The 15,292-nt window shown below is 39.3% G+C and overlaps 1 protein-coding gene across 5 annotated transcripts in view; it reads left to right on the top strand.

Annotated features, from left to right (window-relative positions):
- The window catches only part of STARD3NL (STARD3 N-terminal like), a 56,069-nt gene that overhangs the window by 2,172 nt on the left and 38,605 nt on the right, over nucleotides 1-15,292 (top strand). Inside the window, exons 2-3 of one of the 5 annotated variants that reach the window (XM_042914877.1) lie at nucleotides 6,950-7,214; nucleotides 14,138-14,198. The exons of 3 other annotated variants lie outside the window; for them this stretch is intronic. The gene's annotated coding sequence lies outside the window, so the exon portion shown is untranslated. The remainder of the gene's footprint in view (nucleotides 1-6,949; nucleotides 7,215-14,137; nucleotides 14,199-15,292) is intronic. One more of the 5 variants, XM_042914870.1, reaches the window with a different exon arrangement.

Raw genomic sequence — 15,292 nt, 5'->3', positions numbered from 1 at the left:
TTAGGAAACTGTGTTGTCAAGTGGATTACCGTTTGCCATCAGGACTTTCATCACTGGCCAGGGACTTAACGTCCACCTTTATTTAGTGCCTATAATGTGCCAGGTGCATTACGTACATTCTAACCCTTCCAGCATATTGCAGAGGTAAATATTATCCCTTCTTGAGCAAAAAGGAAGCGTGCACTGAAGGCCATCCAGCTAGTACTGAGTGAGCGTAGATTTGGGCACTCCAGTAGGCCTGCCCACAGAGCCTCTTCCGTGCCACTCCGCCTCACTGCTTCCCTGGATATGAAGCAGCAGCTATACATCTCCACTATCTGAAATTAAATTTTTTGAAATGGCATTTCAGAGGTCATGATTCAACCCTCTCAGTTTAGAGGTGGGCCTGTGGAGGGCCACAGATGTTCAGTGATTTTTTTTTTTAATTTTTTTTTTTTAACGTTTATTTATTTTTGAGACAGAGAGAGACACAGCATGAACGGGGGAGGGGCAGAGAGAGAGGGAGACACAGAATCGGAAGCAGGCTCCAGGCTCTGAGCCATCAGCCCCAGAGCCCGACGCAGGGCTCGAACTCGCGGACCGCGAGATCGTGACCTGAGCTGAAGTCGGACGCTTAACCGACTGAGCCACCCAGGCGCCCCTGTTCAGTGATTTTCAAGACTTAACTGCCACCAAATTCTCTCACCTTCCTGATTCGCAGCCTAATTGTTTTTCTGTTATACTACATAAGATTTCTGCATCTATGAAAATACAATATTTCAACATGACGGGCTTATTGTCCAAAACTCATACAAGGTAGTAAGCTCCTTGGGATAAAATAATCCATTGTTTTCTTTCCCTTTTCTCAGCGGCGAGCAGGTGCAAACTTGCTGGATGAATCTTTGCTTTTAGTTAGGAGAAAGACAGTGGTTTCAAAATGACTTTAAAATTTAAGGTTTAATTTCACCTGTCTCTGAAAGGGAACTTAAAGCTTGTTACTGGTTTCCCAGCTTTAATGTTGTGTTTAACAGTATGGGAACATTGCCTAGAGTGGCCGCCTCATAGTTTCTGTTAGCAAGTGGAGTTTCTTCCTAGAATGGAGGAAGCCCTTGGGTTAGCTCAGGGATATAACTTCTCTTTCTTGGTAATTATCATTTGTAAAAATAAGGAAGAATCAGTTCGTGAATTCTATGGTTCAAAAATGTTCCTACAGTTTAAAAAATACCCATTATTTATTTCCAGGCTTTGCTTCTCAGTTATGATTGGGATATGGTAGGTGAATAATAATAAACTCGCAAATAGTTAAGTTCACATTCTTGTGGCTTTTTGACTCTCTAGCTCAATAGAGATTGCCTGTCATCAGTCAAATTAGAATTATGTTCATGGAATTGCCTTCTTTCTTACATGTGGAAACTACTTAAATTTAGGCAAAAGAGAGTTTTTGCTCTTTAAGCCAATTGCTGGGTATTTTGACCGAGTATCTCCATCCTTCAAGATTGTTGGTGCCACTGATGTCCATGTTCTGGAGATCTGGGCTGTCATGATTTGACTGTAGTGCCTCCCCTCCACCATGAGCCCACCGCCCCAACTGGACTCCTGGCCTTTCCAACTTTGGTGTCTTTGCTCGTGTTCTGCCTGGAATGCCTTCTAGATGGACAGATCCAGCCAAAACTCTGCCCATCCCTCTGTGTCCATCTGTGGTGCTTATTTAACGAGATATTTCCTGTGTCTTTAATGGAAACCTCTTTCCCAGCCCCTCTGGGAGTATTTCTCTGACAGTTTACCAATCCTGGTATCTTTGGTAATACATTCTTTTATATATGGGTGTTAAATATATATTTCTTTGAGCTTAAAAGACACTTACCAATTCGTGTTACACATGCAGTTTTTTGTAGATTGTAGAGACCTTTGGTTTTGTTTACACGTTTACGATTTCATCTTTGAGAGAAGCACCATTCTGCTTTTCTTGGCTTTGCTTCAACGGAACCTCTTTCCTGTTTCAGTTAAGGGTCTGACTTACCAAGGGATCCTGTGAGAGGAACTCAGATCTTTGGGTTGTGAATATTTAAGGCACACTGTCCCCCCAGAAAATCATTCTCTGTGTTTATGGTGTTGGAAAAAGTAAAAGCAACTCCACTTGTTAATGTTAAGATGAGAAAGGGCCAGAGAGGCCAGCCTGGGGCACCTGTGGTACTGGGCTGAGAAGCCTGGTTTGTACTCCTGGTTCGCAACAGCCACGTGTCCTGGGTTCTGATTGGCATCATGATGCCAATCCTGGCAGCCACTTATGAGCCTATCAGCGGAGCTTTGGAGCAGAGTTTTGGAATGATTTCAGTAAATAGCATTCAAAATACATTGGAAAAAGAGATGACCAAATTAATTAATGTGGGGCATTTTGATTAATTGTTTTGTCAGTTATAGTTCATTAAAGATGGAATATTCTTGGCTCATTCAGTATCATATATTGAAATGCCAGACGTGTGTAGACTTGCTTCATTTTGGTTAACAAATACCCAGATCCCATACTTTTATATGATGATATTTGTAATTCATGAATTGAGCAAACAAATCTAATGCCTAACATGTGGCCAGGCATTTCCCTGCCTGCGAAGAATATAGACAGGTCTTCTGGGAGCTTTTGGTATAGTACTGAGAAAAAGACATGTAAGCAATATGTGAAATGTATATGAAAGATTTGAGGTGCCATTAAAGATATGTGGCATGTATGTTATCCAATTGGATTCAGAAGGTTTCTTTGAGGAAGTGGTACTTAAGCTTCCTTGAGCAATGAATAGGCTTATTATTGCTGTTGTTGAAGTGCTTGGAAGAAAAGGCTCTCTAGGAAGAGGGAGCATGAAGGAAAAGGTATAGATGGTGAAACCTCCTCCTGTACAGGGAACTTAAAATACGTCTGTATGGCTAGAGCCCTGGGTGTGAGAGAAAAGGAGTTTTGAATAGAGGGATGAAATGGTTCATTCAGGTTTTCATTTTTAAAAAACTAGCATGATACCAGCATGGAGGATGTTTTGTAGATGAGCGAGTCTGAATTACTAGAGTAATGTGAATGAGTGGTGATTGGGAAAACTGTGGAAGAGTCCAATAAGAGATATTAAGGGAATGACATGGTCATCAATCAGTTTGGAAAATGGAGCTCACAGCAGAATCAAATTTAACATATTGTCTTCATAATAATGCTGTACACAAGATCTTATGGGTTATTATTGGTTCATTTTTCCTACTTGAGACATTTTTGAAATATTTACAGGTAGTGTATGTTATACATCAATATATGTATGTTTAAGTCTTTCTTATAATTTTCTTTTTGACTTTGTAATTGCTTGTCTCAAATTATTTGAGAGGAAATAATAGAGCTGGTTTCAAACCTTTTTTGAGCTTTTCAAACCTTGTGAGCTTATGGAGATCCTACTACTTTGGTGATATCCTCTGCCTCTGTAACATGCTCTGAGCCCATTCTTATTATGAGGTTGTGATTCTGTTTTCTGGCTGTATTAGCCTGTGGTTGCATTGAGTCTTATAAATTAGTGGTGTGTGTGTGTGTGTGTGTGTGTGTGTGTGTGTGTGTGTGTGTGTGTGTGTTTTGTTTTCTGAAGCACAGGTGAGTCTGACATGCTGATATCTTGAATTTCCTATGTGACCACCTAAGAAGTCTGATGAAAAAAGAAAAGGGTACTGTTTTGTTTTGTTTTTTTAATCCAGGCATCAAAATGTTGCCATTGACTTTCCTTATATACCATGTGCACCAAGCAGACCTTCATCCATGATAAAGATTAATAATTATTTTAGGAACTGTGTGCCATCTTTGTATATCAAAGTATAGGAGAAAGAGCCCAAATGTCTGTCGACTGATGAATGGATAAAGATGTGGTATATATATATGCAATGGAATATTACTCAGCCATTAAAAAGAATGAAATCTTGCCATTTGTAATGACGTGCATGGAGCTAGAGAGTATTATGCTAAGCAGAATAAGTCAGAGAAAGACAAATGCCTTATGATTTCACTCGTGTGTGAAATTTAACAAACAAAACAGATGAACATATGGGAAGGAAAAATAAGGGAAGGAAGCAAACCAGAAGAGACTATAGAGAGCAAACTGAGGGTTGATGGGGGATGGTCTAAATGGGTGAAGGGTATTAAGGAGGGCACTTAATGATGAGCATTAGGTGTTGTATGTAAGTGATGAATCACTGAATTCTACCCCTGAAACCGATATTATACTATATGTGTAATAACTAGAATTTAAATAAAATAAAAATTTGAAGCAAAAAAAAAAAAAAAAAAAAAAGAAGGGAACTTACTAATAGTAATGTTACTTAACACAAATAAGGAAACTGAAATTTGGAGAAATTAAGTGACTTGTCCAAAGCCATACCACTAGCAAGGACTTCAAAATAAGAAATAAGGGGGCGTCTGGGTGGCTCAGTCAGTTAAGTGTCCGTCTCTTGATTTTGGCTCAGGTCATGATCTCACAGTTCCTGAGATTGAGTTCCACATCAGGCTCTGTGCTGACATCTTACCTGCTCACATGCACATGCTCTCACTCTGTCTCTCAAAATACATAAATAAACTTTAAAAAATAATAAAAAATTAAAAAATTTTAAAAACTTAAAAAGTAAAAAAATAATAAAAAATAAAAATGTTCATTTTTATAATCAGGATTTTCTCAGCAAAAAATAAATTTTCTGGACAGAATAAGAAATATGTCTGATTATAAAAACAAACAAAAACAAGTGTAGGAGATAACACGTAACTTTTGCCTGTTGGGTGAAGATGTGAATGGCACTTCTTACTGACTTGCTCTGGTTTGTGAATTAGGAAATTGGCCTTGGATACCTCCAGGGGCAGTTGATGTTTTATCTCCCCTGGCATTACGCTTGGTGCGCCACTTTTGCCAGCTATGGAGCCCCTGCAGGAGCAGTGAGTACAGGATGGACACTTGCGGGAACCCTTCTCTCTCCTCTTCCATGGAAGGAGTCTTGTGCTTTTGAATGAAGAGAAACCCAGTTCGCCCCTGGATAGCCACCTTAGCTTTGCTGTCTCCTCATCAGCTGGCTACTTGAGTTTAGCTTCTGTCTTCCTGTATAGAGAATGTAAGTTTGGGGAGGCCTATGGAGAATGTGCCATGAACACATTCTTAGTTCTAGTCATTGAGATGAAGACAGGTAGTTGCTAAAAGAAGTGAACTCTTGGGACGCCTGGGTGGCTCAGTTGGTTAAGCATCCAGCTTCGGCTCAGGTCATGAGCTCATGGTTTGTGGGTTCAAGCCCCACGTCTGGCTCTGTGCTGACAGCTCAGAGCCTGGAACCTGCTTCAGATTCTATGTCTCCCTGTCTGTCTGCCCCTCCCCTGTTCATGCTTTGTCTCTCTCAAAAATAAATAAACATTAAAAAAAAATTTTTAAAAGAAAAAAGAAGTGAACTCTTGTAGCTACTTTCCTGTGACTCCTGGCAGATCAGTGAACTCCCTGCCTTGGGATGGTACTGATTTTCACATCTAGATCAATAAGACCATGGTTCTGTTCTGAGAACTGAAAGCTTCTGTTTGAATACTGCTTGCAGTAAGTACCGGTGCAGAGAGGTCTTCCAATGCATTGCTAAATATTTCAGGTTTCTTAATTGAGGGACTTTGTTGGTTCACGACTTCCTCGGGAGCTTCCTGGGTGTAATCTGAAACTGGCCCCTATATGTGTAAGGCAGGGAGAGAGCAAAGAAAGAAGAAAGAGGCAGACCACTTCACATTGGTAGTGGCGTCTTCAGGAGCAAAGGAGCTTACTTACAAGGCTGTCTTGAGCACCTGCAAGACAGTGGCTTCTCTCACCCGCCCTCCAGGATCTGCAAAATTGATGTAGAGGCCCTGAGTGAGTTCAGTCAGTCATATACCCAGTCCAGATAGCCTCGGCACCACGTTTCTGTTTCAAGGCTGTATCTTAGGAGCAGCTTCTGGGAGGGGGGAAGGCAAGCAGAGTGCACATGCCAAGGCCGGGGAAGGGGGCGGCGAGCCTCCGACTGGCCAGGTCTGGCTCACAGCTTGACTGGCGGTCACATCTTCATCTCCAGCAGATGTCATCTGTCTAGATAGTAATGTGACTGTTGACGCCATCGCCATCGTTGCTAAAGCTGGAGGCGCATCTCTAAGAGGAAGCTTGAAATATTCATGAGAATGTGAGGTACTTAGGAGCAGCATGGTTCTCTGAATTACCATATACTGATGGTTGACAGTACTAATGAAGTCCAAATTGGGAAAAATAGTGGTAACTCCATAATAACCACCAGGTATTTTATTACTGATCTCTTGTGATTTTTAAGGAAAGCTAAATGTTCTGGAAAATGGTGGGTAGTCAGCAACCAGAAAAAGCAGTCTTACACCTGTGGAAATGACTCCGTGTGACTCGTGAAGGGAAATGGGATTATGTATAGCTTCTGTGACCTAGAAGATTAAAATAAAGCTGTTTGTAGAGGAGCTGTGTAAGAAATTAAAAAAAAAAAAAAAAAAAAAAAAAAAGAGGTTAGAGTGGGAGAGAGCCAAAGCATAAGAGACTCCTAAAAACTGAGAACAAACTGAGGGTTGATGGGGGGTGGGAGGGAGAGGAGGGTGGGTGATGGGTATTGAGGAGGGCACCTTTTGGGATGAGCACTGAGTGTTGTATGGAAACCAATTTGACAATAAATTTCATATATTGAAAAAAAAAAGAAATATTTGAGTATAGAAGTTAGAGCTGAAGCTGAGAGCGGGAGAAAAGCTGTAATATCTGAGCACCAGAAGAGACCTATTGGAGGAGAATCAGAATTTGGAGAGAGGCTGTGGAAGGTAGCTATAGACACCTTGTTGTTCCACTCATTCGGGGCCCAGATAGCAGTTTCTGAAAAAGACGGGACAAGTGAAAGAATTTTCTTGTTTGCCAGAGCCCAACTTGAGACAGATATATATATATATATTTTTTTGGAACAGTGGTAAGATGTAGCCGTAACATGCCAGCCATCTGACTCAGCCAGTGCTGGTGACATAACTGGCTACCAAGGTGTCAATCCCTGCAGAGGTACTGAGCTAACAGCATGAACTACCCAACAAGACTGGCTACTCTGTGGCATGCTGCCATTTTGCCAACCTGTGATCTATGGAAGAACAAATATATGTTGTCAAGTCCTTGACAGTCTCCAGCTGACTCATCTTCCCCCGGACCTGGCACCACCCAGGGGCATGGTTATTGTCAAGGGTACATTGATTTCCTTCCTTTCTTTCTCTTCAGTCATTCCCTTCTATTATCTATCTATCTGTCTCCTCAACTAGATGGAGATTCTGCTAAGAGCATGGGGACTCTTGCATTGCCCTTTGAATCCTTTTAAATGTCCTTGGTATTTTACATTTTGTAAGTGGTCAGTGCTTATTATTTAACAACATGGGAACTTTTAGTGGACTTAAAGAGGACCCTCCCCCTTAATTATTTTCTATTCTACAAATAAAGGCACTTTGTTTTTTCTCCATCTTTTATGGAAAGAAGGGAGAATATTCAAATTTCTGGTCTCTTGCATGGTTTTAACTTCCATCTATATGCTATCAACTCTCAGATTTCTATATCTAGCTCAGACCTCTCCTCTGAACTCCTGACTTAACGTACTTTACTATTTACTTTAATAATGATCACTGTCAGTGTGGATATTAATACGCATCTCATACTTTACGTGTCCAAACTAAACTGATGTTCTTCCTCAAAGTTGCGCTGAGACTGTCTTCTCCATTGCAGCAAATAGCAACTCCATCCTTCCATTTCCCCAGGCTGTAATTCTGAAAGTTCTCCTTTAGTCCTTCCTTTATCCCCCCTGCGCTCCCCCGCCCCATATCCAGTCCATCAACAAATGCTTTTGGCTCTGTAGTTAGAACCAATCGATTCTTACCGCCCCCACTGCTACCACTGTAGTCTCCCAAGTCAATGCGTCACCTGTTGCCTGAATCGTTGCCGTAACCCGCGAATTGGTCTTCCTGCTTCTGTGGTTCAGTTAGAGAGCCTCTTAAAGCTTCAGTTGAATCAGGTTTCTCGCCTAGTGAAAACTTTCCAGTCTTCCTATCTCATCAAAGTCTTTACAGTGGCCTGTAAGATCCTCTGCCCCTTCTTCTCTCTTACCCTCTCATGTTGGTCTCCAGCTCTGTTACTTAGCTCCGGCAAAGCTGAAAGCCAGTGACCTGTCTGGATGCCTACGCGGCCAACTTCACCCCACCTCGGGATGTTACCCTTTATCCTTCCCTCTACCTGCCTTGCTTTCTGCTGGTCTTTGCTCCACCTTCTCAGGGAGGTCATCCTGACCACTCCCAGTTTAAAATCACAATGCTTTTTTGTTTATCTTCTGTCCCCTTACTTTAGAAAATAAGCTCAGTGCTCAGAGGAAGGCCTGACACGGTTTGGGTGCTCAAGATGTATTTGTGGAATAAATAAAGTAGACGTGTTATATTCCTGGCAAACTTTGAGTTTTCAGAAATTATCAAGGACAATTTTAAAATTTTGTAGTGCCCATCCAGATTCAGTTTCTCGGTATATGTTTTGGTTTGCCTCATAAAGTACAAGAACATCAGTATACATTTATCCAGCCATCTTTAAATCTAATATTTCTTTTTTTTTCTTTTTTTAAAAAATTTTATTTATTTGGGGGGAGGGGCAGAGAGAGGGAGAGAGAGAGAGAATCCCAGAATCCTGTGTGGAGCCTGATCCCATGAACCACAAGATCATAACCCAAGCCAAAATCACTTAGAGAATTAAGTTTTTCTATGGGCACCTCGGTGGCTCAGTCCATTAAGCACCCAACTCTTGATTTCAGCTCAGGTCATGATCTCATGGTTTGTGAGATTGAGCCCTGCATTGGGCTCTGCGCTGACAGCATGGAGCCTGTTTGGGATTCTCTCTCTCTCTCTCTCTCTCTCTCTCTCTCTCTCTCTCTCAAAAATAAATAAACATAAAATTAAGTTTCTCTAAAAACAGGTGTGGGCTTGGGAGATAAATTAGTGTTATTAGAGGACTGACTTAAAAACACCATATTTGTTTTCTGCTTTAGTTTTTCCAAGCCATTGGTAATTAATTTCTAAATAAATCTTAGTCTTGAAGCATATTGTTGAAAGGTTAAATCCTGCTTATGTACAGTTACTTTGGTCTGCTGATATTAGCAGGAATCATTGAATGAGACAAGGCCGTGGGAAATGTTGGGGTTTTAACAGAGAGCCTTGAATGTGTGTGCTTGGGGCAGAAAGTGTAGTAGCGAAGAGCAAGTAGATTTATCAGGATGGAACGAAAGCTTTCATTATATCCCAAGTGAGTAAAGAACAGTAGAAAATATGAGACCCAGAAAATAAATATTTGGAATAAAACCATGGACATTATATAGAGATATCACTATGGAGCTGGACATTTCTAAATTCTTAAAGTGAAGAGAAAGGACAGAAGGAAGTGGTGTGGAAGTGTAGGTACCAGTGTTACTATAAGAAACCAGCTGCACGGGGGCACCTGGGTGGCTCAGTTGCTTGAGTGTCCAACTCCTCATCTCTGCTCGGGTCATGATCTCACAGTTCTTGAGGTCAAGCCCCAAGCCAGGCTGCCCTGACAGTGCAGAGCCTGCTTGGGATTCTTTCTCTCCCTCTCTGCCCCTCCCCTGCTCGCTCACTCTCATTCTCCCTCTCTGAAATAAATAAGCTTTAAAAAAAAAAAAAAAAAAAAAGAAAAGAAAAAGAAAGAAATCATCTGCATGAATAAAACGGCACTGAGGCTGAGCCTCAGTGGATGATGCCTTGTAAAATTCTTTCCTGAGGTGTCTGGGTACAAATCTGTGGAACCGAATGAAGGACAGATTTGGCTTGGAAAAGCTTACAGAAAAGTGCTATCTTATGCACATTTTCATTAAAGACCTAAGCAAACTTTAGACCCTGAATTCTCGCTCAGTATACCCTCCGCTGTTTCATTTAGGCCTCGTGACAACAACAACAAAAAGGCCATTCTTAGGTATTTGACACGGGCTGAAAGTTCAGACAGAGTGACTCCTGTCTACAGTCACAAGCACTTTAGAAGTCTTCAGCCAGTTTTCATTTGTGTGGGGATAATTTGATAGTTATTATATAATGGGTAAAATGATTTGGGGGTCCTGAGCACTTATAGAGGTTTTCCTTTTAGTCTGTCACTGTGTCTCAAACTATCATGTACAGAATTATTATGCAAATGTGTACAAAATCGTAGTGCATTCTTCGTTATAGAAAAACTGGTTTAAGCCGTTTTCTAGGATGATTCTGGTTCCTCTGTACTCAAAAAAGGTAGCCCCCACTGTAGCAAAGTCAATTTAATGATTTTTTTGCAATGAAAATTTGCCTGCGCTCTCTTTAATATCTTTATATGCTACATGCGCATATGCATACTGTATATACATTACATGTAAATATATTTGTATCATATGTATGTTTATAGATGCTGTATGGGTGGGTAGATAAATAGAGCAACTTTATTACAAAACATCTTTCTGTCCTTAGTTTTTCTGAACTATTTGTAAGTTAAGCTGTGTACTTCACGACACTTAACTACTCAGGACTTCGTCATGCATTTCCTAAGAATAGGGCCATTCTCCTACATAACCAGAATACTAAGCTATAATCAATTCCCCAATTGTCTTCTGTAACTTCTCTTCCTTTTTTTTTTTTTTTTAAATTCAATTTCAGTCTAGGCTCATGCATTGCATTTGATGGTTGTGTCTCTTTATGCTTTTTTTAAGTTTGAAGAGTATCCACAGCACTTTTCCTTTTTTCTGTTCTTTATTTTGTTTTTAACCACATTGACTTCTTTGAACAGTCCACAGTACCTGTCTTGGAGAACGTTCCAAATGCTGCGTTTGTCTGGGTGTTTCTTTATGACTGAAATCAGGTGAAACATTTTCGGTGAGGGTGTATCATAACAGATGATTGGTGTTACGTACTTCCTCCTACTTCATGTCAGAAGATATATAATGTCTGCTTATTCCAGTATTGGTGATGCTGCCTCATTACTTGGTACAGACGGTGGCTGCTAGATCTCTTCACTATAAAGGTGTATTATCCCCAATGGAATTATTAAATAATCTGAGGGATAATACTTTGAGACTGTGAAGATCCTATTTCTCAACAGCTTCATAATAATTTTTAGCATTCATTGAAGATTCTGACATGATTCTGTTATTCCAACTAAGGGTTACAGATTATTGATTTTTCTCATTTTATTATCTTTTCTTCCTTTTTAAAAAAATTTTTTTAATGTTTATTTTTGAGAGAGAGAGAGACAGAGTGCAAGCTGGGAGGGACACAGAGAGAGGGAGACAGAATCCCAAGCAGGCTCCAGGCTCTGAGCAGTCAGCATAGAGCCCGATATGGGGCTTGAACTCATGGACCATAAAATCATGACCTGAGCTGAAGTTGGATGCTTAACTGACTGAGCCACCTAGCTGCCCCTTTTCTTCCTTTTTTTTTTATCTGATATATTTTTCTGTAAAGTTAATAATGTCATTACTTGTTTTCATGTTCAAGTTGTCCCACATTGACCAGTGGGAACCCCTCAAGACAGCCAAATATAGTTTTTTAATAATGATTATGGTTTTTTTGTGTGTGTCTTCTCTAAGAAATCTTTGCCTACAAATAGGTTGTAAAAATATTCTACTTCACATTCTTAATTTTTGTCTGGTGTTAGGGTTCAAGGTTCGTTTTTGTTTGTTTGTTTGTTTTTCAGTTTTGATGTCTGGTTGTCCCAGCAGCATTTGTTGAACACAGACTTTCTTTCCACCATTGGATTGCTCTGACATCTTTGTCAAAAGTCAAATGATCAAATAAGTGCAGCTCTATTTCTAGGCTGTCTGTTATGTTCTGTTGATCTATTTGTTGATCTGTATGTTAGTACCACACTGTTTTCATTCCTGAAGCATTATAGATATCTTTAAGTTAGGTAGTAGGAGTCTTCCAATTTTGTTGTTCTTCCTCAAGATTGCTTTGGATGTTCTCATTTCTTTGCATTTCTATATACATTTTAGAAATAACGTATCAATTTCTACCATAAAAACCTTGGTGGGGTTATTATTGGAATTAAGCTGACTCTGTAGATCAGTTTGGGAGGAATTAAAATGTTACCACTGAATTCTTCCAATCCATAAATGCTGTATATTTCTCCATTTATTTTCATCTTTATTTCTTCTCTCTTCAGTGTGTTACAGTTTTCAGTGTTGGGATCTTGCATATGTTTTGCTAAATTTATTCCTTAAATTTATTGCATATATTTTGTTAAATTTATTTTAATGTTTTCAATGCAATTTTACATTTTCTTCTTTCCTTCCCCTCTTCCTTCCTTTCTTCCTTTTTTCCCCTCCCTTCCTTCCTTCCTTCTTTCTTTTCATCTGTCTCTTTCTCCTTAGTTTCTCCCCCACTCTCACTGTCCAGAATGAAGGAATTGGTAAATAGGTGAATCCCAACATTGTAAGCAAGCTGTTGCTTTAAAAAAAAAAAAAAAAAGAGCAAAAATAGTCTTGCTGCAGCATAATAAATGTCATTATAGAGGTCTATGCTGTTCTCTGCTCAGGGGAGAAAGGTGTGGAAGAGTGGGAGGAAGCCAAAGCCTCCTGGAGGAAATGGCCTTTGAGATAAGGCTTACTGGATGAGTAAGCCAGAGAGGTAGGGAGAGGAGCAGTCCAGTAGAGGGAAAATTACAAGTAGAGGTGCCTGAGAATGTGATTCCTTTAGGGAAGCGCTTGTGATTTTTGGCCTGAAGTGGTTCTGGAGAGGGAGGCAGAAGTAGGCCACGTGTTAGGTTAGGCAAGATTAAGGAGTTTGAGGTCTACCTGAAGGTCCCTGGAAACTATTTAATAAATGATCTCATGAATTTAATTTGCTTCTCTAAAAAATTTACAGGTGTTGGATGAGAGTTCTTTTTTATTCAAAAGAAATTTCTTTTCCTTGTGTGCCTTGTCTTTCTTTGCCCATTTTTCTAATTGAATTGTAAGGTCTTCATTGTGTCTTTAATCACGTAAGTTTTACTTCTAATGTGTTTAAGATAGGGAAGCTTTTTATTTTTATGTGTTGAGATCTGTTTCTCTTTATTCTTACAGATTCCTCATCCTAAAATCATGTTATTCACCTGCAGTTTCTTCTACTACATAACCCAGGAAGATGGCTTTGTTTCATTAACTTTTATTTATTTTCTAAATGCTTATTTTTTTGAGAGAGAGAGGAAGACTGTGTGTGCACGTGTGTGCACAAGCAGGTTAGGGGCAGAGAGTGAGGGAGAGAATCCCAAGCAGTCTCTGTGCTGACAGAGTGGTACTCAAACCCACAAACTGTGAGATCATGACCTGAGCCTAAATCAAGAGTCGCTTAACCCACTGGGCCACCCAGGCGCCTCTGTTTCATTAACTTTTAAGTGGAACCCTCAGTATATTTTGATGTGTAGGTTTCTTTCTCCATGAGCTAGAATGACTAGTAGTTCTGGTCTTTCGCAGCTGAGTTTCGATGGCATCTTTATCATCTGTAGATATTTTTTGCAGAAAAACTTAGGAAAGTTCTGGGCAGATAGTTTATAGGTAATGAGTTTTCCTTGATCTTTAGTCGTTTTATTGTTTGTTTAATTGAACTAATACTTGGTATGTGGTCAATTTCCTATTACAGTTCAGATTTCTGACTTCTCCTAATAAATCAGTAGTGTGGCACACATATGGCCCCTGAAGATGGGCACACAGTCCTCTCTTGTCTGCCCCTGTTCTGTGTCTCCTGATGCTGATTATCAGTTGTCGCTTTTTCTCCGTTTACACTGTTGTCTTTCTTATATCACTAATGTATTTCCTTATGTCTCTTTTAAAACTTGGAGAATAAGAGACTTGAGAGAACCACATTTTAAGGAAAGCGGAAGACAGTAGATGTCTAGATGGAGATGAAGAGTCTCACAAAGTTTGAAGTTATGCCAGTCCCCCCCCCCCCAAATTGAAAACCAGTCAAAATGTACATAATTTCAAAGCTTTTTGGCCCAAATGAATTATAGGTTGTGTTTATGAATGTTTTTGAAATGCAAAGAAACATTTTAATGGGTGAACAGAGATAATCTGCCTTCTTATTAGGTTTAGTTTTTATTTATATGAGTTTTTACTTATTTATGTGATGTTTCAGGAACATTTGAATACAGAAGATCTACTCATGGGAGCAGTCGCGAGGTTTAAAGGAGTCTAATGTACGTTAAGAACTCAGCACTGTGCCTAACTCAGTCTGCGCTACGGAAATGACTCATTTTGCTATTAGGTTAATATGTGGTATATGCAGTGTTATATAATATATAATAACATGTCAATAGATAGGATTAGTTCATACTTGTGTTGTATTCTTTGTCCCTGTATGTTCTTGGTCAGGTAATGTCAGATTATTCTAGCTTTAAGGGTAACCTCACTTTCTTTGTTTCTTTTTTTTAATGTTATGGAACATACCATAACATTTAAAGTTTGTAAAATTTTATTTTTTTCCCCCAATTTTGAAATACCAATCAAACTGTCTGACTCTAGTTCCTTTGCCAGGTAATTCTTTGTCAACTTTTTCACTTTTCCTTTTGGGTTCATTCTGGTTGATTCATTGTAGTCAGCCCATCTACATCTTCTTGATGTAATATTTCCAAAGTATTTATGCTTTTCAAACACAATGAGTGTGAAGTGTCACTTACTGTTTGAAAAACCACCTCTCCTAATAGTGTTACTTGTATTCCTTTCTTAATCGCCCCCTCTGCAATCTAGGTTTGCTTGTTTGCCCATTTCTTAGGCTTATTTATAGATCTTAAACTTACGGAAACGTTTACCCATGTACAAAAGTAGGGAGTTTAGTGTAATGAATCACATTATACCCATCCCCCAGCGTGGAACATTTATCATTCTCCTTTCAGATTTATTTATTAATTGTGTTCACTGTTTTTCTTTTTTCCTTTTTAATGTTTTTCCCTGTGGGATACTTACAGTTTTTGTAACGTTATAATTTAAATGCCTCATTTTAAAAATTTTATTCTTTATTTAAAAAGGAATTAAAGCACTTTAAGGAAGTGAATTTGATGATAAGCACAACTATGACACCTTTCCACTGTTTTTACTGTCATTTTTTAATTATACAACATAATGTATTGTTTTTCAGAGTAAGATGTGTTACTTTTATTGTATGCATTTCTCATCCCTGATATAGGAGAGGAGAAAAATGGATATTTACACTGAATATCAGAGAGTTTGACATGTTCTTATCTAAATGCATCTTTAATAGAACATTTTTAGAGTTCTTTTGTAAACATCTCCC

This window comes from Panthera leo, chromosome A2, assembly GCF_018350215.1.
Source record: "Panthera leo isolate Ple1 chromosome A2, P.leo_Ple1_pat1.1, whole genome shotgun sequence".
NCBI classification, from domain to species: Eukaryota; Metazoa; Chordata; class Mammalia; order Carnivora; family Felidae; genus Panthera; species Panthera leo.
Note: the sequence above shows the minus strand (reverse complement) of the source record. Positions and strands in the feature narration are given on the sequence as shown.